We start from the raw sequence: 21363 nt of genomic DNA on the forward strand, positions 1-21363 counted from the left end.
ATAGTGAGATCCAGATTGAGGGTGGTCCTCTGCAACCTGCTTTTAGCAATCTAAAAAGCTGAGTTGGCTTAACATGTCATGATGAGAGAGATCCCAGTGCATATCAGATCCATTCACAGAATCATTGTCACTTGAATCTTACCACCAGATGACTTTGTGTATCCCTTTGTGGAGCGCAGGATGTGTCTATGAGTCTTTTGTATAGATACTGCTTATATCATACAGAATAAAGCCTGATTTAAATGTCACGCACAGGAAAAGAGCTGGCCTGTGTAACTTTGCATGGACTTGGGCGTCTCATTTAAACCGTTGTACAACCTGTGTAAAGCAGCTGTATGTGCTTAGTTTGCATCCCAGCACAATATCCACAAGATCTCTGGATCTCTGGTGTGCAAGTTAAGCACATGTATCTGTTTTGCATTGGTTGCAGCACAGTTCAAATGTCCAGAGTTGCACGGAGCAAGATTTTAGTTTTCCAGGGTTACATTACATTCACCAGAATGCTGTATTAAACTTTTATGCAACACTATGTATGCTAGTGTCCCATTGCAAGATTGTGAAACCGATTACAGTCTACCCAACATGCATCTGTTTCAGTACATTTCCCTGCTCGCTTTTGGTGTACTGGAGCATTTATTATTTTTGAGGACTCTTTTAGTCTTTCACGATAGGCTACTTGGTTTTTTTGCAATAGAAAAACTGCAAGATGTATGCAGGTACATTCTTACAGATATGGGTATGCTTAAACACATTCATTATGAAGCCCAAGATCCTTAAAATCCACTTTAGTTTTAGCTATGTCATTTGATTGATTTAAGAGACCTTGGTAAAGCAACGGGCTACTGGTTCATTTGCGACTATGGAGTTAATGTTTGATTATACCAGCACATGTTTGATTAAAGAGATTGTTATAACACTCTGCAGCAATTTGGGTTAAAAGCAGAAATCCAGGATAATATAACTATGTAGGCATAAGGCTATTGCATGTGTGTGGAGCATATAAAGCAGAAATATGTAGTTTAAAGTCCATAAAGCAGTGACTTGAATCTGCCCCTTTAAATAAGGATTCCTTATGTTGGTCTAATGAGAGTTCAAAGCCCAGGTAAGGCAGAACTTCTGTGTCCATGAATGATTTCTTTCCTGTCACAGGGGCCGGGCAACACATGTTAGGTGGGCATGGAGGGTCATGCATGCACTCAGTCCTTTTCCTGTTCTCTAGTAGGGGCCTGCCCTGGCTGTAGGGATGCCAGCCTCCAGATGGGACCTGGGGATCCCCCGGAATTACAGCTCATCTCCAGACTATTTAGATCATTTACCCTGGAGAAAATGGATGCTTTGGAGGGTGGACTCTATGGCATTGTTCCCCACTGAGGTCCCTGTTTTCCCCAGGCTCTATCCCCAAATCTCCAGGAGTCTCCCAGCCTGGGTCTGGCTACCCTATACCCCCACCCTCCCGCCAGTGGCTATCTGCTAACCAGCCCTGTAGCTCGCTACACTTGCAGTGCTGTTTTATAGTGGCTCCGTGGGCTAGCCCCCAAAGTAGTGTTTGGCCCTATTTTTTTCCTACAGTGATAATCATTTTCAATATATTTTGTTTGACAAAAAATAGCTGTTCCATAAAGTGAATAAATTAGAATACCGGAGTTTAACTTCATACAGTATCAGGGTATTAGTTCAAACATTAAATAGTATTGGTATAGAATGTAACATGACAGTTCAGTTTAACAACATATTAGAATATTTAAGATTTTATCCAACCATTTTACGTCTACACGTATGTAGTGAAAGATTATAACGATGAGTAAATAACTAAATTAAAAATATGAATTAGCAAATAGCTATTATTTATGGAAATAAAAAAGGCAAAATAATTAGTTATGGTAGTGTAAAGGCCCCAGGCCAAGGGGCCACTCTCCAATCAATGAATCCCCTTCTCTTGGCCACTCCCAATCTCTGCCTTCCTTAACTGACACTTGAGGAGAGCCTTTCTCCCAAGGAGAGCTCAGCAGCAAAGGAATCCTTTCCTCTCCACAGTGAGCTTAGGGTTGCCAAGTCTGTTTTACCTTGCGGCGGGTGGCTCCCGATCGGCGTCCCGAGCGCGTGCGCCGCATGCACGTCAGCTGGATGTGACGTGATGACGCCAGGCACGCCGGGGGTGGGGCCACAGCCATTTGAGGGGAAAACAGAGTTTTCCCCTCAAACATAGAGTTTCCCCCCTCAAACATAGAGTTTCCCCCCTCAAACATAGAGTTCCCCCCTCAAATGGCTGTGGCCCCGCTCCCAGCGTGCCCGGCGTCATCACGTCACATCCGGCTGACGTGCACGCCGGGGTGGGGTTTCCCCCGAGGCCCAATTCCGCAGCGGCGGAAATCGGGCCTCCAGAGCGGGGGAAATCCGCCCCCCAGGGGGACTTGGCAGCCTAAGTGAGCTACAGATGGCTGTCAGTCCTCCTGTCTGGTCCTTATCTACCTATACAGACCCGCCTTTCTCTTCCCTCTGCCCTACAGCTATACAGCTGCCTTTCTTAGGGCAGTACCTAGGGTTGCCAGCTCTGTGTTGGGAAATTCCTGGAGATTTGGTAGGGGGGCTGGGGAAGGTGGAGTTTTGGGAGGGAGCTCAGCAGAGATGTGGTGCCATGGAGTTCTCCCTCAAAAGTTGCCATTTTCTCCAGGGGAGATCTCTGTAGTTGGTAGAGATTAGTTTTTTCTTCTGGGAGAAATGCAGGCCCCACCTGAAGATTGGGAACTCTGACTGTACCCTTACTTCCCCCCCCCCCATTCTTCACTGGAGTCAGGGTATTTTGACCTGTACCAGACCAACTCCAGCCCTTCTTCCCTGAGGCCCTTCTTCCCCTCCCCTTCTCTCCCAGGGTCAGAGTTCACTGGGTTGTAACAGGTAATACGGCTTTGTTATATATTACACTTTATTGTAGTACCATGCAGAGTTTAAATAAATAGTTTTTTCCCCCATGTCCAACTCTTGAGTGCTATATATAAAGTTGACTATGTGCAAAGAAAGGGTTTTGCGAATCAAGGCAGACACTTTGCATTTATATTTATAGATTCAATTCAGTTGTACCCCGCCTTTCTCCACAATGTGGACCCAAGGCAGTTTACAGCATTCTCCTCTCCTCCATTTTATCATTACAACAGCAACCATGTGAGGCAGGTTAGGCTGTGAGAGTGTGATTGGCCCAGGCTCACCCAGCAAGAGCTCCTCTAGGCTAGGATGTTTCGGGATGAATCCCACTTCTCCTGGCCACTCCCAATCTCTGGCACTGCAACCCCATCATCATCCTGAAGTTGATGGCCAATTTTCAGATGGCTGGCTTTATTTTCTGATGAGTTATGAATGCCACAAAAAAGAGAATGTCACCTTCCATTGCAAATAGCACATGCTGCTATTTATTAATTATTATTTTTATCTATTTACATCATTTATAGTCTGCGTTTCTCACTTGGGCTCAAGGCAGATTACATAGTGTGTGAGTGTGTGTGGAGATAACCTTGCGACAATTTTCTGATTCTTATTTCTGTGGTTACCTTGTCTTTCACATCTTTGAAGAAGTGCTTGCCTGATGTATAAATGCTGTAGCTGTTTGAGAAACAAGAAATCGGTCGCGGAAGAGGGCACGAACACTAGTAAGATACATTACGTAGTTCTACCACGTATTTTATTTACTTATTTTGTACATTTTTTATCCTGCCTTCCTTCAAGAGCTTAGGGTAGATAAAAACATAGTTCTTCCTGTCTCTGACTTCCATCCTCCTCACCTCTGGGGGTGGGGGGTACGCAGAGAACACGGCTTGTGAGGAGCATATTAATGTTCTTCCGGATGAATTCTTCCAAGAAAAAATGTCCGCTGCACAACATACTTTTTCCAGTAACAAAATCAGTTGTCTCTTCTAACTGTGTAACTTAGCTGCCACCCCAAGTGATTTTACTTCACCTTGCAACCTCAGACAGAAATGGGGAAGGAAAGTTTTTTGTCCAACACATTTTTGACAATTTTTAATGAATGGGAGGAGGTATGGGGAGACAGAACACATCTTATTGCCAAGGCAGATGGGCTGATGTGCATCCCATGATAAGAATGCAGTGCAGAGAAAGACATAGACATTTAGGAAGTACCCCGTCCCCTCGCAGCAGCAGCAGCAGCAGCAACAACAGATCTGGGGAAACAGCAGCTGTGAATGGAAGTACAAAAAATGCATGAAAGAGAAGGTAGGGATTTTTCTCAGATGTTTTCTTCTCTCCCCCAAATGGTAACTTTCACAGTGAAAATTCAACTGCTTGAAAATTGGGCATGAAAACATTTTCAAAGGCTTGGCCCCCTTTTTTTAACAGGGAAATACAAATATTCATTTACCCACTGCAGATGTGGAGCAATTGCACCATCCCAATATGGATTGTGATCCAAGATCTTAGTACATTTGGCTGTAATAAATTAACAAAGAAACCAGTCAGTTATTTGTACTCAAAGGGATGGATCAAAAGCTTTGTTCTAAGTAAACAATGATTTTGCTGTTTGCACTCTTTAGCTTATTGCAACACTAATGAAAAGTTGAACAGGTTCCATCTCCTACCATTTAGTCATGTGTCTTTTCTGAACACCGTATAATGTGACATATCTTTAACTGGACATAATTTAAAGAGAGAAGGAGATATCTGATAACTGGTAAATGCATTTCCCATTGGCATATAAATAAAAATGCAAAGCCACAACATTATTATTTATATATACATAAGTGTTTAAGGGAGCAAGCCTAAGTAGGTCTACTTCCAGGTGAGTCCCATTGAGCGATACTCCCAGGAAAATGTTCTTTGGATTGCGGCCTTAATGTGAAAACTTGGCTTAATATTCCATTTAATTTTCATCACATGTATAACTCCATTGAAATCATGGGGCTAATCACAAACTAAAAATTAATGTTACTTTTGCAGGAAGGAAGTTTCACGGAGCAGCCCTAAGCAGCGATTTTAATGGGTTTAGACCAGCTTTGCTTAAGACTGTACTGTGTCTGTTTATCATGTTCCTTCAGCTTCCTCCCCCTTCTGTCTTAAAGGCGATGTTTCTAGTCTTCATGGTTACAAAGAAAATGACAAAAATGTGTCGCATTGTAATTAAAATCTGAAGAAAGTAGAAGAGATTTGTAACAAACTAACAATTTGTAGCAAACTAACAGAGTAAAACTTTTCAAGCCAATGTATTTTTCCGTTCTTCTTCATGCCTCCCGTTGCATTTGCCCCATGCCTCTACTGTTGTGTGATTGTGCTTCTTTCTTAGTCTGCATTTTTTTTTAAAATCCAAACATGAAAACCAAACCAGGTTGCCTAACTAAAACAGAGTATACAAATTAAGGAAATATATGAAAAGGTTCAATTTTTGCAGTAATTGTCCGTATCACAGAGTTGACAGCGCAATATAAAGCAAGAAGTACTAAGCCTGTTGAAATAAAACTGGATTTAAGTTGGAGTAACTCTGCATAGGATTATACTATGAGTTTTCTGATCTTCAGATTACGGGTTTTTGGTGTGATGTCAGATTGCCTGAATATAATTTATTGCATCACTTTCTAAATGGTGCAATCCTGTATATGTCCAAGGCTGGGAGATCCTCTAAATAATCCAGGATTGCATGTAAAGATTTAATTACAGTTTTCAACTTGATGAATAATGTATGTGATGAGAATGTGCATGCATCCTATCCAAGGCCACTAGATTTGCAGAGCAAAATACAATAAAAGTCCTGGTTTTTGACTGTATTTAAAATGCTTGTTTTTTACATTTTCATGTGATGTTTCTCAGTATAAAAAACAACAAAAGTATATAGAATGATCTCACATGTGCTTACTCGGAATTATCTGAGTTCAGTGGGGCTTACTCCTAAGTAACTGCATAAATCTGCCAGCCTTAGAATATTATTTGTTCATTCAAGACTTATTAATTCAAAATGTTTTTGAAGCGTTTTTTTAAAAAAAGGTTTTTTAAAAAGTTTCTTATTGTTAAAAAACAATAAGAAACACAGTTATAGGAAACGGAGGTTGTGCTTAGTCATATTTCTCCTTCGGTTATGGCAACAAAAGAGACGTGCAAGATTCGAGTCCGGTAGCACCTTAAAGACCAACATTTTTTTTCAGGGTATAAGGTTGCGAGAGTCAAAGTTTATACTCCAAAAATCTTGTTGGTCTCTAAAGTGCTACTGGATTTGAATCTTGCCCTTCTACCTTAGACCAACATGGCTGCACTCTGAAACAATCTTCATAAAAAGATGTGGTAGTCTGATCTGCCTTCTGAACAAAGCTTATAGAGGTTCCCTGTATGACTTCTCCCTTTTGAGTCTGGGAATGTTTATCCCTGTCATTTATTATTTATCCTTTGAAGTTCTTTGAAGCAGGGAGAAAGTGTAGTTCTCAGTATCCCTTTGCCATTATTTTTTGAACCAAGCATCCTGTTCCAGAGTTTGCAGTCTCTCAGCAGAAGAGCATCTGCTCAAACAGTGATCCATAGGTTGCTCTACTGCACACAGGAAGCTGAAAAGTTGACAATTGACCTTGAACATTTTCATCCAAAACTTTACAGCTATGTTTTATTATTCAGCTACTACTATAAATTACAGTGGCAGGTACAGAAAGCCCATTCTAACTAAGGCATAAATAAAGCATTAAAAATAATATGTCTCATTCTTCAGCCCATCAAAAGAAAGGCCTTAGGATCCAGTTTAGCGTTTAAAGACCCATTCCAAGTTCCACTGACGTTCAAGGTGAAGCAACATATTGAAGCAATTAATGCTTGCAAAATGTGAGTATTTGTTGCGTTTAATGAATGCTTCAATTTAATTTCCCCAAAAAGGTTGGGGAATTGTTCTACTGGTTTAAAATTCAATGTTTTTCATGCTATAGCAAAGTTTATTGTCTAGCTAGTTTCGTAGAACTGATAACAGGCATTTTTGTTTGGAGTTGAAGGCTCAGGGTTTGGGGGGCGGTAACATAAAAAACTAAGGGTTTGGTATAGCCAAAATAACGCACATGAATGTCCCACTGATTTCAACAAGAGAAAGTTAATGTCGTTCTCTGATTGAAATCAATGGGACTTCCTTTGCCCTTACTTTTTTTCTTGTGGGTATTTATCCTAATAGATTTCTTTGTCCATTGAAAAATAATGGATTATCATTTTAGTTATGTATCTCGGTAAACAGATCACTATCTCACAGAAAGAAAGGAGATTCATGATATTTCTTTATGTTTCAAGTGTGGCATAGTGATTAGCATATCAAGCTAGGTCTGGGAAACTTGTGTTCAGGTTTCCATGAGACCATGAAGCTTACTTGACTCTGTCACTCCACCTTAGCCTAGCCTACCCGACAGGATTGTGAGGACAAAATAAGGGAATGGAACTCCATGTGCATTGCCCAGAGTTAGGGTTGCCAGCTTCTAGTTGGGGCCTGGAGATCTCCTGTCTTACAACTGATCTCCAGCTGACATAAATCAGCTCCCCTGGAGAAAATGGCTGCTTTGAAGGGTGTACCATGCTGAGGCCCCTCCCCTCCCCAAACTCCGCTCTCTCTTGTATCTGCCCCCAAAGTCTCCAGGTATTTTCCAACCCAGACCTGGCAACCCTACCCAGAGTTCCTTGGAGTAAGATGGGGTACAATTATGGTAGACTGTGTGAAACCAGGCCCTCTTCAAATGGACACAGTTTCTAGCATGATAGTACTAAACTAGGCAGTGGCAACATCAGTTCCCATATACTATCAATGTGGAAGGTAAAGGTCAAATGTAGGCTAGATGCATATTAAGATATAGAAGGAGCAAGGCAGGTTATTGTTGCGAGTCTTCAAGTGAATTGCTCTCAAGTGCCCTTTCTTACGTAGCATAAACCATATAAAATTGTAGCATCATAAGAGCTATAAAGCCCTGATCTGGGTAGCCCAGGCTAGTCCGATCTTGTCAGATCTGGAAAGCTAAGCAAGGTCAGCTCTGGTTACAGTTTGTATGGAAGACCATCAAGGAAATCCAGGATTGTTATGCAAAGGCAGGCAATGACAAACCACCTATATTTGTCTCTTGCCTTGAAAACCCTGCCGTAAATTGCCTGTAACTTGATGACAAAAAAAGAGAGACAGAGAGCTGTAAAGAACCAAAAACAATCTCTTCTCAGATCAGCCTCTTCAGTCCAGACTTGGAGTGTGCCCTTCAAAAATTATTTTAATTTTGTATCGGAAAATCAGGATGGGCGTGGTTGTAATTTTAATAAAATATTGAGAGTATTCCTGTAATTCTGGACAGTCATGCCAGGAAAAATTTAAATGTATTTGTTCACAGAATTCATACCCCTACTTTCTGACTTGATCAGGGCCAACAAGGTGGCTAGCAGTTTAAAATAGACATAATAAAAACACATCTTAAAAACCATTAAAACCAAACAAAAACACACTATAAAAAACAAAAGTAAGGAAGGGATCACTGAAGGAACACCTGAAAAAATAAAAACACCTTCACCCACTGGAGGAAAATGGCAACAGAAGGGGACAGGTGAGATTTGCTGGGGAGAAAGTTCCAGAGTTTTGGTGCCATGACTGAGAAGGTCCTCTCCTGGTTTGCAAACCATCTAATCTCAAGAAGCAGGAGCACCCAAACCAAGTCCTTGGAAAATAACAGTAGTGGTTGTGTATGGTCATAAGGGAGCAGGCAGTTCTTTGGGTATGCTAGTCCCAAGCCATATAGGGCTTTCAGGGTCAACCCCAGTACACTGAATTGTGCCCAGAAACAGATTTGGAGCCCAGTGTAGATAAGCCAAGACTGATATGGTCTCTATGACTAACTCCAGTCACCATCCTAGCTAATTCTGTACCAACTAAAGTTTCCTGTCAAACCTTGCTTCACTTTGCTTCACGTTGTTTGCTATGGACTCTGAGGGGAGTGGAATTCCTTATGAGGGGAGTGAGTGTGGAGTGTGTGGCTGCACTATCGTAGGAGCGTAACTCTTAAGAAGCGCCTTTCTCTGGTTCACAGAGGAAATTCCTTGAATCTTCTGGTGCCAGCTAGCTTGGTAGATAATAGGCTCATATATTTCCCATGTGAGGGGGGGGGGTAGAGATGCTGGAGCTAGGCAGGGCAAATGTGATGTATGCAAAATCTTTAGAACTGACACAGTACTGTTAAGGCCTGGAACTTGTTTATATCTCAATAAAGCCTTTCACTGCAAATGACAGTGTGGTTGAGAGTAACTTGCCCAGGAGTCTGACATTTCCAAACATTTATAAAGGCTGCAGTTAGACGTGCCCTTAGATCTGACTCAGCTGTGAATGCCTGGCAGATTTAAAGGGCATGATCAGACAGCGACATCTGGGAAAGGTCCAACAGGTGTTGGCACCCCGTGTTGCTCCATCACAGAAGTGGAGTTAAAAGACACTGGGGAAAGTCCAGTCCTAATGCTTGCCGATGGGCTACAGATGGACTTTTCCCTGTCTGATTGTTCAAGCACACTCTCATGCTATTGGGATGGTCTGCTCATTCTACCCTGACTTAGTGCCATTTCCCCCCCTTGCTTAGCAGTATGTGCATAATCGCATACTCCATGGGGAACCCTCAGTGCGGAGGTGTGATTCCTCGTTTATGCGCATGGGAAACAAAAGGCAACCCTCCCACACTCGGCCACGTGCCATCTGATCAGGCAGTGATCAGCTGAGCCCGCAGTTACAAAGGATGTGTGATCGCACAACGCTGTGTCAATTTCAACCGAGGGAAATAGGCTTGCTTCCCCTCCACACCAAAAAGCACATATGACCGCAATCAAAGTGTATTGCAGTATCTAATTTAGATGTGACCAGGGCATGCACTACAGTGGCCAGAAGTTTTCTGCCCAGGAAAAGCCATGCCCCCAGATAGTGGTTGGGTCAGGTCCTGAACATACACAGTTCACTCACTCAGCAACTTATTGATCCCAGTGAAGTAGAAAGAATCAAACTGAAAAGCACATGGATTTTTTTTTTGCCCCCTGGAAGTATTTCTTTATATGCCTCTATAAGTGTATTCTTCCTTTGAAACCATTGGCAAAGGCATTCAGGAGCAGTGGTCCCAGACAGGAGATCATTAAACAAAGACATGTTTCTGATGGCACATGTGCAGATTCAGAAAGCAATCTGAATAACTGATTTAAAAAAACCCCATGATTTGTGAACAGGACAATGACCTCTTTGATTGCCACACTCTGGTGGGGTAAGTTCTATTTACCTCAACTGAACCCTCACCACTTAAGGCCAGCATCCAGGAGTGGCATCTTCCCAAAGGACCAGGCCTCTGCAATCACCATTCCAAAACACACACACGCCCATAAATTAGAATTGTCTCCAAGCATCTGAAGTGACATTGGAATAAAGTTTGCCCTGAAGGTGGTTATTAGGCAGATGGTGTCAGAAGAAGAGGCAGCAATTTTAAGCAGGTCTACTTTGAAGAAAGAACCATTTCATTAATCCCAGGAAAGTGTGATTCAGATTGTAACCTGAGAGGCAAACTCCTCAGATCCTGGTAGGCAGCTGCTACCTATCATACATTGTGACATAGGTCCCGGTCACACAAGCCGTATGATCCGCCGCTGAAGGGCGGCAAATCAGAACCGGAGCAAAAAGAACCGCGGGAGCGTGATCCGACATGCCCCCGTGGCTCTGTGCTCCGCGCCCCGGCAGCTGATCACATGGTGCGCAGCAAACCAGCAGTAGCGTGGTTGTGCACATGCGTGGGATGGGGAATGGCACCAGCTGCGACGGCCTACTGGCACTTCCCCGACCAGACTCCTTCCGTTGGCCCGCATCATCTGGTAGGTACTGCTGTTTTGCTGGTACCTTTTTGACGCACATTTGTGGGCCGAAGAGATGAATCGGGGATGGGTGCACGCTGCTTCCCAGATGTTGCGGTGTGATCGTGTCCGCTTGATGCACCCCCGATCCGTCCCACTTGCGGATCAAATCCTTTCCGTGTGACCGGGGCCTTAGCAACATCAACAACCAAAGTGCCAGCAGGAGTTAAAGGACAGACTCAGAAGCATTCACTGCAAAGCTGGACTATATTGGAATAACTGTCCACCCTTTCCTTTGCTACAGGGTGCTCCCATCCTATGGCACACTTTTTTCCCATTTAGAGGTGCAGACTCCACACCTCCCCAGAGTTTTCATGTGCAAACCTTCAGTATGTGTAGCTCTCTTGCACTATGTGGGTGATCTTCATGTGTTTCTGGGGAGAGAAACGTCATTTCATACTGTTGAGGGACATGGAAACTGACACAAACAAACCACTGCTTAATGTCTTCTTTACTTTCTTCAAATTATCCTGGGGGGAGAATGATAAGCTACATGAAGCTGAATGGAATATTGGTTTTTTTTAATCATTTTTAATTTTAAAAAATTAAATATAATTTTTACCTTTTAACTTACTTCTGGTTCTATTTCTAGTGTTTGAATTAGGAGCAAGCCAGTCTTGTCTTCTCCAACTAGATGCGATAGCCTTCTATATTTTGCTGGCTAAAAAGCTCTCCATGAACACTATATTATTATTTATAGTAGTAGCAAACTAGTCCTCTTTTCTACCCGGCTAGAAGCCTTCTTTTTAAATTGGCTGGCAAATGCTCTCTATCTCAAGCTGAAACTCAGACTCTGCAAAGAAACTGTTCTAATTAATTCCATGCAGCTGCATGTTGAATATCCCTTTCTTAAAGGTGTAAAACATTAACAAGATTGGTATAGACTTAACCCCTGTATAATACTTCCACTTTTAAATTCACATATTTAGTGTGAGGCTTTAAAGAGATGAACTGGGATCAATTTTTACATTTTGAAATAATTGTGGAATCATCATCTCCAAAATCATGAGTAAAACATTTAAGAATCATTCAAGAAACCCATCACTTCTTCAGAGGTCTAATGGAACAACATTAGGGAATACTTGATGTGACAATGAGAAATTTCACATTACCCTTTTTAACCCGTTTTGAATCTGTTTTTGATCCGTCATGGAGTAAACCGGTATAGGGCTGCCATTTCACATATGGCTTCCCCCTTCTGGTAAAGAGCTGGATCTGAAGCGGTTTGCTATTTCAGACTGCACTGCTTTTCCCCCGCCGTTTTTTGCCCGCGCGAGCGATCTCCAGCTTTTGGGGGGGGGACATTCGCTCTATAGTGCTACAAAAACACTCCAGCCATTCCAATGGCATTGATATACTGCTGTTCCGTTATAGTGTTATAATGCTATAAAGTGAACGTTCCAAAAATAAAAAGCCAGAGATCGCCCACGCAGGCGAAAAACAGCGGGAAAAAGCACATCGGAACCGGGAGAGGAAACTGAAGACTACTTGGAAGCGGTTGACAGGTAAAACGCTTCAGCCCCGTTTCCTAAACGGGACAGAAGCATTTGTGTCTGAAATTACAAATATATTCTGGTAGGGAACCGGTTCTCAAACGGTTCTGTCTGAAATGACAGACCAGAAACCGTTTGGGAACCCTTCCTCTTCTGGATTATATCGTCTGTCTGAAATTCCTCACTGTCTTTACTAATCCCATCAAAATTTATATAGTTCCAGGACTTTGGGTTTTGGTGCTCGCCATGGTGGTCGCTTTCTCCCGGACCTCCAGGAGACGATCGCCAGAACCCGTGGCAAGGAGGGGGTGCGATCGTCCACATCCCCCACAGAGTCCTTGCAATGGGCTCCAAGCCATGGGGTGCTAGAGGGCTTCTTCTCCGGCGACCCTGCCGGTGAGGGGGGACATCCATGCCTTGACGGTCCTGCTACGGAGTTTCCTGATGGAACTGAAAGTGCACACCGGATCAAGCGCCGGGTGATAAAGCAATTTGGTACTTAAAGCGAATTGAAAACTGTGTTGCCATTGAACTGTGAGTTAAGTTAAAGCGAGAACATCAAAAAAAGCCGAAAGCCGTCCCGCAGGAAGCAAGGGGGGAAGGGTACTCTCCCCCGAGAAGATAAACATACGCAAACTTTACTGTTTAAGGGGGGGGGGCGAGCTTGTGAAGCAAAAAAGACTGAAATAAAGGACTTTTAAGAATTTACCAAGTGCATTGGAGAACTTTAGAGACTGTGATAACTTTTGTTGAAAAGTAAACAATTCCTCAAAAATGGCGCCTCCAACGAGGAAAGAGGAGAAAGAAAAGATAGCGAAAGCTAAGTCTGCCGGAAGTTCTAGCCCAGCTAGTGCTGTGCCCAAACAGGACACAACTTCAGACCTGCGAAGGATATTCAATGAAGCATTGTGCCCTCTGCTGGAACAGGTGACGGCAATAAATCGAAAACTAGACAAACAGCAAACCCAAGTTAACGAGACTGTCAAAAAGATAGACCAAACTGAGCAGGAACTTAAAGAAGTTGATACCAACGCCAAAAAGCTACAGAAACAAATGCAGGCAATGGAGAAGAAGCATCTAATAGATGAGTCTCAACTACTACAGTAGCCCACGGAATACCAATAGCCCACAGAAGGCTCTTCTAGAAACTACAGCTATCATGATTGTTGAATCATCAGTGATACCTATGAAATTTTGATACGTCACCAGAGGAAATGAATTGTTGAGAGACGGTACATTTTACTCATCTTTGTTCAGAAGAAGATTTATCATCGAAACGGCAGGACATTCCGGAGACCACCATCTGCACTTATTATTATAATTGTTCACTTTTCTTGATATTGTATAATTTTGATTCTTAATGAAATATTGTTTAGCGTCATATCGTCACAGTTTTTTTCTGGTTTTCGATTGTCTTGAGACTGTGCCGATCAACTTTAAATTAAGAATAAATCATGCCAAATTTGGACAAAGCCTGGTGTATATCAGGGTTGCCGGCTCCGGGTTGGGAAATACCTGGAGATTTTGGGGGTGGAGCTTCGGAAGGGCAGGTTTGGGGAGGGGAGGGACTTAAATGGGGTATAATGCCATTGAAGCTTGAAGTTACACCTTCCGCAGTGCCTATTTTCTCCAGGTGAACTGATCTCTGTGGCCTGGAGATCAATTGTAATAAGGGGAGATCTCCAGTCACCACCTGGAGTTGGGCAACCCTAGTGTATCAGTATATACATATATTGCAAACTGTATAAGGATACACAAAGTCAGAAAAAGAAAGGAAGCATTGAAGGATAACTCTGTAGAAGGCAACCTAAACAGGAACTAAAAATCCGGAATGGAGGCCTTTGTTACTGATGTCTGCTGTAGATCCAGGCAGTCAGACTGTGCTGGAAAAGGTGTGGAAAAGGTCAACCAAAATAATCAAGGGACTGGAACATCTTTCATATGAGGGAAGGCTTTTTTAGCTTATAAAAAAGAAGGCCAAGGGGAGATAGAATTTTATTAATTAATCAATGGTACATTGCGGGGGGGGGGAATTCTCATTCTTGTACAATACTAGAATTCATTGATGGGCTGGTAGATTCAGGATAGAAGAAAGTATTTAGTCACACAACATGTGATTAACTTATAGAACCCACTTCCAAAATATATGTTGGCCAGTGGCTTATTTTGGCTTGAAGGGGGGATTAGGCAAATTTATGGAGGACAGGTCTATGCACGGTTGTTATCAATGGTAACTAAATGGAACTTCTGCATTACTAACACCACCACCACCACTACTACTACTACTGCCCTCCTGGGGTAGTATAGTTCTCAATGCCAGTCATTGGGGAACAAACCATTTCCCTCATGCAAAGTTTGGGAGCTTCTAAGAGGCAACTGACTGGCCATTGTTTCAAGCAAGATAATGGATTGGATGGAACTTTGATCCAGTAGGGCTCTTACATTGTTGCACCAGTACAAGAGAACTGAAGCTGGAGGGCATTTTGAGCATTTTTTCAGTTTCAGCTAAAACATTCTAGTTGCTTTTAAAGGAGGAAAGAATATTTATTTTCTGTATGATGCCACAGCATAACAGATAAGTCCAGTTGATGTTCCAGAGACAGTTTAGTATACATTTGCCTGCCTCCAAAAATTTGGCTTCGTGACATGGACTTTTATGTATAACCAAATAACAAATGGAAATTGTAAAGTACTGGGTTCGACGCATGGAAGACTCGGACCACGACGTGCGTTCAGATGCATTTATTGTACTTTACACAAGAACTGCAAAACGGCCCTGCAAGACCAACTATACACACACACACCTGGTACCCCCTTAGTCCCATTGGAGGGTTTGAATTTCCCACTAAAGTGCTATAGGTAGATACCAGGATCCTCAGTCCTTTTGTTTAGGGGAAGCTAAACTCTTTCCTGTAACCGTTGACCCCTAGTGGCGATCTGTGTACACAACAGAAATTTGTCACACAGCAGGCACTAAACTGATGTGATTTATATAGGATTAAATGCAATTATTTACTTCAGCTGAAAGAGAAGTCAGACGACTCAAGAAAAGGAAAAAAAAAACACCAAAATGAAAACAGGTCATAACAATGGTTTGATTGCATATCTCTTGATTTATATCTATGTAGAATTTTAAGGTTTCCTCACTTTATTTTTTTCTAAATAACTTTCCTTCACTAAAGAAATGTGAGTAATCTTTAGAGGTCATAGCTTCCTAGAAGATGTTTGCAGTGGTAATCAGCACTCTGGCCTGGTTCATGTGATTTTCTTCCTATTTGGGATCATGTAGAGATGCCTTACCGTGAACTGTACATGGATAATGTCTGTAGTCCAGCAGCCATTTTCTAGTCACTGCCATCAGAGGAATAGCCTGTATCTGCAATCTATGCATTGTTTGCTTTACCCTTAAGTTTCTCCATGCTTTGGAAGGATTATGTGAAGATACCTCAGTGCCAGCTGAACTGTACATAGGTATCATTGTGATTATTACCAAGTTGTTTTATTTATGATAAAGGTTGGGGAAAATACTGCCATAATGCTGGAAATGGCTGCTAGGAGTACCAATTTACATTCTGGTTCATGCTGGAATTTCTCCACATGGCCTCCTATACAAAAGAAATCATATGCAGAAAATAAGTGGACCATGATTTATATGAGCTATACTGAAATACCAAAAGCTTTAGTAAATATGTCACCCATAATGTGTCTCTGAAAACATTTTGAGTAGCAATAAAAAGTCTTAGAAATTACCAGGAGTCAAACAACTTTATCATCTGATTCAGCTACTCATGCACACACACAGATTTATTTTACCTAAAATTGGGTATGCATAATTCTGCACATAAAGTGATATTTTCACCAGTGACCTAGAGCCAGGCTTGAAGTTACAGCATCTACTGGTCTGACCCGTGGATGCAGATACCATTTTAAAGGTGCATTAAGCCATTTAGAAATGCCATTAAAGGCTGATCAGGCCCATGGTACAGCGAGACCAGGGGATCTTGTCCGCTTGTGCACCTTTTGAGGTACCAAAACAATTCCCCAGCTATTTTTGGCACCTGAAAAGGCATGGGGGGACGACAAGATTACCTGGTCCTCCACCACGGGTCTGGTCAGGCCGCCAGAGCATTTTTAAATGGCTGAATTCATCTTTAAAAGGGCATCCGTGTCCACAAGTCATAGCATCTAGTTAGGCCCTTGGCAGGCTGCAATTATAGAGCTCTGTGGTTAGTCCAGTGTCGTAATAAAGGTTGTGTGTGTGAAAAAAGTCAAGAAGTAAAGCATGTTGACATATATGGAAAATGACATAAATAATTTCTTAGTCCCTGTTTGAATTAATTTCTTCTACTACCAGTATGTCTTAACTGGTTGGGGAGGGAGGGGGCAGATACTCAGATACTCATCTTGTGGGTTGGACCCTTCCATTCATGAGCTCCATTTGCAGAATGGAACTTTCCTGCTTCAGCATCCTGCTGTAGCCCTATGCCACCTCTAACAGACTGCCCTCAGGGACTGGGGGTATGTGGGAATGATACTGGGTGCCATATGGGGCACTGTAGGGAGAGGCAGAAAGCGCCCCTTCTTTCACTGGTGGAAGCACCTTTGTGCAAGTGGACATGGGCTCATTGTTTGCATATACCATTACCTAGATAAGATACTGATCCTCTCAAGGATATATAGTCAGAGCTTTACAACTGCAGTCCAATTTGAACTGTGCCTCAATTTGAAATACAGAAAAAATATCTAAATGTAAACAAATTATTTCCTGTATTGTGTATGACCGGGATGTCCTACAACCCAAACATTTAGCTCATCTTCCCACTATTAGCATTTCTGCACCCCCTACTTCATCTTTCCACTAACCATTTCATCATCTCATTGGTTTAGGGATGGCTTTCTGATTTGCCAGGGTCTTGTTCACCTGAGTTATTGTGTTATCGGGGCTATACTTGTACCCACTGGAAACAGGTCTGGCTATGAGGCTGAGAGAGAGAAAGGCTAAGCCCCACCCCCCGCAGATCTAGTTGCAGTCTGTAGGCTAGGGCGATGTGGACGGGGGGGGGATTACTTGCCCACCGTGTGATAGGTAGGAGGTGATAGCTAGCCTGCATATCTGCTGGGGAGAGGGACACTGTTTCATTAGCTGAGAAGCTACACAGATGGGGAGGATATTGGTAGATGCCCAGGCTCCCCACCCACGTTAAGCAGTCTTCTTGCCCTTTGTATACAAACTGGAGAAGTTAAAGGTTAAGGCTTTGCCCCCTTGTCCAAACATATAGAGAACCAAGGCAGACGTTTGTGAGAGACCAGTGATGAAGCAAGGTTAGATCATATCCTGTATGTGAGAGAACTGCTGCCGATTGCTTTTGCTGACTCACAATTTCCTTTCATCTTTGGTGATGTAAGAAATAAACCCACTAGGCAGATTAGGAAATCCACTTTTGGAACAAAATATGAAAATCATGAGTTCTTAATACTTAGCTATAACACCCTGACCTGGATAACCCAGGATAGCCCAATCACATCAGATCTCAGAAGGTAAACAGGGTCGACCCTGGTCAGTATTTGGAAGGGAGACCACCAGGCAATACCAGAATCATGACCTGGAAGCAAGCAATGACAAACCACCTCTGAATGTCTCTTGCCTTTGAAAACCCCACAAGGGTCATCATAAGTCAGCTGTGACTCGATGGCAAAAAAGGTGACACAGGCAAGGCAAGAGAGCACAGAATCTCATTTAAACTGCTGCAAGCCATGCAAAACATCTATACATGCTTAGTTTGCTTGCCAGCACAAGTTCCACAAGGGCTGGAGACCACTGATGCACAAACTATGCATGTGTAACAGCATCGCATCGGGTTACAGCACAGTTTAACAAGATCCTAACTTGTGCAAAGTTGCAAAGGGAAGATCTTTGCCTTGGCAGCCTCAAGTTTAAATTGGGCCTCTACTGATTATCCAGAAGGATAATAGTCAAATATATTAGGTTTTTCTTATGCAGGGGTCATTTTGTAGAAAAAGAGGTGCAGGAGCTCATTAGCATAACTCATTAGCATAACTTATTTGCATATGCCACATCTCCTGACACACCGGAAGTGTGTCAGAAGGCAACACACACCGCTCAGGCTCCACTGGACTGTTTTGGATTGCTAGCTAGTGTGTGTGTGTGTGGGGGAAACGTGCAGATCTGTCCTCGCAGTGGAGGGAGAGCTTGTACCTGAATAAAACTTGGTCTTAAAGGTGCCACTGGACTGTTTTGGACCGGGGGGGTCGGGGGGGCTCTGTAACTTACCTGGCTGCTTCTTGCTCTGACTGAGGGCTGCTGGGAGCAGGGGGTGGGGCTTGTTGCATGTGCCCGCCCCCTGGGCTCTTTACTGCCAGAGCTCCGCTCCTGTGCACTCCTGCAGGAAATGACCCCTGCTTATATGACAGAAAATGCCATTTCTCTCAGGTTCAGAAATAGCTGACTTGAGTATGTTATTCTGAATCAGCAACATGGGCACAGTGAGGCATGAAAGAAAGCCCAGGAACAAGGCAAGTTAAGTGGCCTCCACAGGAGCCACTGGGCTTGGACCAGGCCAGTGGGCGCGATGGTGACAATTGTACTGTCACTCATTGCCCCTTGCCAGACCTTAGCCAAGTGCCAGCACTATCAGGGCTCCGCTTGGCTTGCTCCTGTCCACTAGTGGCCTTCCAGGGCAGTGGTCCACTGAAACTAAAGGGCCAATCTGTCGCAATCAGCAATCCTTGACCATACAGATAAACACCCTCCACATATTTATTGCTCACTACCTCTGGTCATTCATAGATCAGTTGTAATTTTTTTGGGGGGGTGGCAGAATTTCTGCATTATTTCCATTTCTTTCTACTAGATAATGATACCCCTGCTATTCTTTATGCGCTGGGGTACAAGAGAGGTGAGATGAGACCTTCTATTCTTGTCAACCATTCTTGATTCTCTTCTGCCTTACTTTGACACAACAGTTGACTTTTTGATGTGTTAAAAAAAGAGAGGTTAAACTGAGTTAAATGGTTGCCATCACCAGAGAACTGGTTCTTTTAATGAGCACTTAAAAGCACCTTGTGAAGTTAATAATGTTATATGCCTAGGTTACTAATAAAACAGAGGGTATAGCAGGAAGGCTGTATTAGGGTTGCTTTCCTCATTCTTTATCTGAATTAGTTTGCAGATTGAATTTTTAAATCTTATTTCTCAGATCTGTTCCTCGTATGGTAGAAAATCCCCCACAAACAGAAAAAATCAGTACAGTAAGCAAAGAGTGGGTGGAAGCTTTCTCTGTACTATGGTAATTTTCTGTTCGCTTTTGTTCATGTGTAAAAGAGCATTCAAAGCAAACTGCCCGCTATCTGAAGTGGTGCAGTACCACCTCGGGGCTCTGCCACCTCATTTTTCTGCATATCTGTGAAGCAGGCTTCAGTGAGTGCCATTGTGGTGTCCTTGTTAGAGTATCAGACTAGGACTTGAGAAATCCTACTCTGCTAGGGAAACTCACTAGGCGATCTTGAGGCAGTTACTGTCTCTCAGCCTAACCCAGTGCATCTTTGATGTTGGGAGCTGGGTCACACTTGTTCACTGGTGAGGGAAATAATGCTCAGAGCAATCCTATTTTTATTCTGGTTTGGTGTGTTCCAGGGACGGTCTCTGCTCTGAGCCTAGCATTTCATTCCAGCATAATAAAAGTTTTTTGTTTCCCTTTGCTTCCCCAGCATACATAGAATCTGAAAGGTCATTGAGAGAAAGAAGCTGGGTAATTGGTTGTCTGACTGACTTGACTGACAGGAAAGCATGCTGTTAGCTCTTGCACCCTGTTTTTTGAAACCAGGTAGTTAATTCTTCGTAGGTTTGAGTGCAGTGAGCGACCAGAGTATTCCCAGTTTTTTCTCCATTAAAAGGAGCCCAGCAATTGGCGATTCTGCTCCATGCATCAGGCTAGTAATGATTGTTCTCAGGTGGCATTTTTTCATTTTTGAAAGCCGCAAGCCGTATTGATAAAACCTTCAGCAGCTGTTGACTAGACCTCAGAGGCTCCTTCCTCAGTTCTGAAGCTTTTTTCAGGGGAAATCTGTTGACGCTTTTGCAGCTTCCTCCACAAGGTCAAGGCCAGTAAGTGGCAGCTTTATGAGAATGTGCCAGATCCCGCCAGCTGTTTCTACCTCCTTCATTCTCACCTAGTCCTCTTAATTAAGAAGCAGAAATGTAAACGCTTCCTCTCTCTTTAAAAAGTCTGTCACACAAGAAAGGGGAGATTTAACACAGGTTAAAATGAAGGACAGCCCGAAAGGTTGATCGTGTTAGGTGTAGATCCCGGCTAAAAGGAGTAAGAAACTTCGCTAATGTCTTCCCTGCTACCCTCTGCCTGTGATCTAAAAGGGCCAGAAGATATTCTAAACACACAAGCTTTATGGACCAGACCCCACTTCACTGGATGTATGAAATATAAATTGACAGGCACACATACATAGAGAATGGGAAATGTGGGTCCAGAAGGCCATGAAATTGCAAGAGACACAACTTGTAGCGGTTCTGTATATATCTCAAAAATATATGAAATAAGGCCAGTGGCCTTCACAACAGCAGTCACTGGGGGGTAACAGTCTTTCTCATTTTCTCAGTAACACAGTCTTTCTTGTTTTGTCTCTGGAGCTGTATACACTTGAGTTGGCATGCAAATGTCACAAACGTGTACCTCTTTCATTCATGGCCCTTTGGTTCCACCATTCACATTTCTGTGTGCATATATGGATCTATACGCACAAGCATATGTATCTGAATGCCATAGGGTTGCCAGGTCCAATTCACCCACTGGCAGGGGACTTTGGGGGGCATCCCTGGAGTGGGCAGGGATGTCCCCAACATGATGACATCACACAGAAGTGACATCATCACATTGGGGAGATTAGCCTGAACTGCAAGTGGCGAATTTGCCACTTGGAGTTCAGGCACTGGCCCCTCCACTTGTAAAAAGCATTTAAAGGGTCCTTTTAAATGCTT

General features: G+C 43.0%; 1 protein-coding gene across 1 annotated transcript in view; it reads left to right on the forward strand.

Moving 5' to 3' along the window:
• Positions 1 to 21363, forward strand: part of LOC107111962 (monocarboxylate transporter 2-like) — a 56062-nt gene that overhangs the window by 6444 nt on the left and 28255 nt on the right. The gene's annotated exons all lie outside the window — the stretch shown is intronic.

Source organism: Gekko japonicus, unplaced genomic scaffold, assembly GCF_001447785.1.
Source record: "Gekko japonicus isolate JY-2015 unplaced genomic scaffold, Gekko_japonicus_V1.1 scaffold2420, whole genome shotgun sequence".
Classification (NCBI taxonomy): Eukaryota; Metazoa; Chordata; class Lepidosauria; order Squamata; family Gekkonidae; genus Gekko; species Gekko japonicus.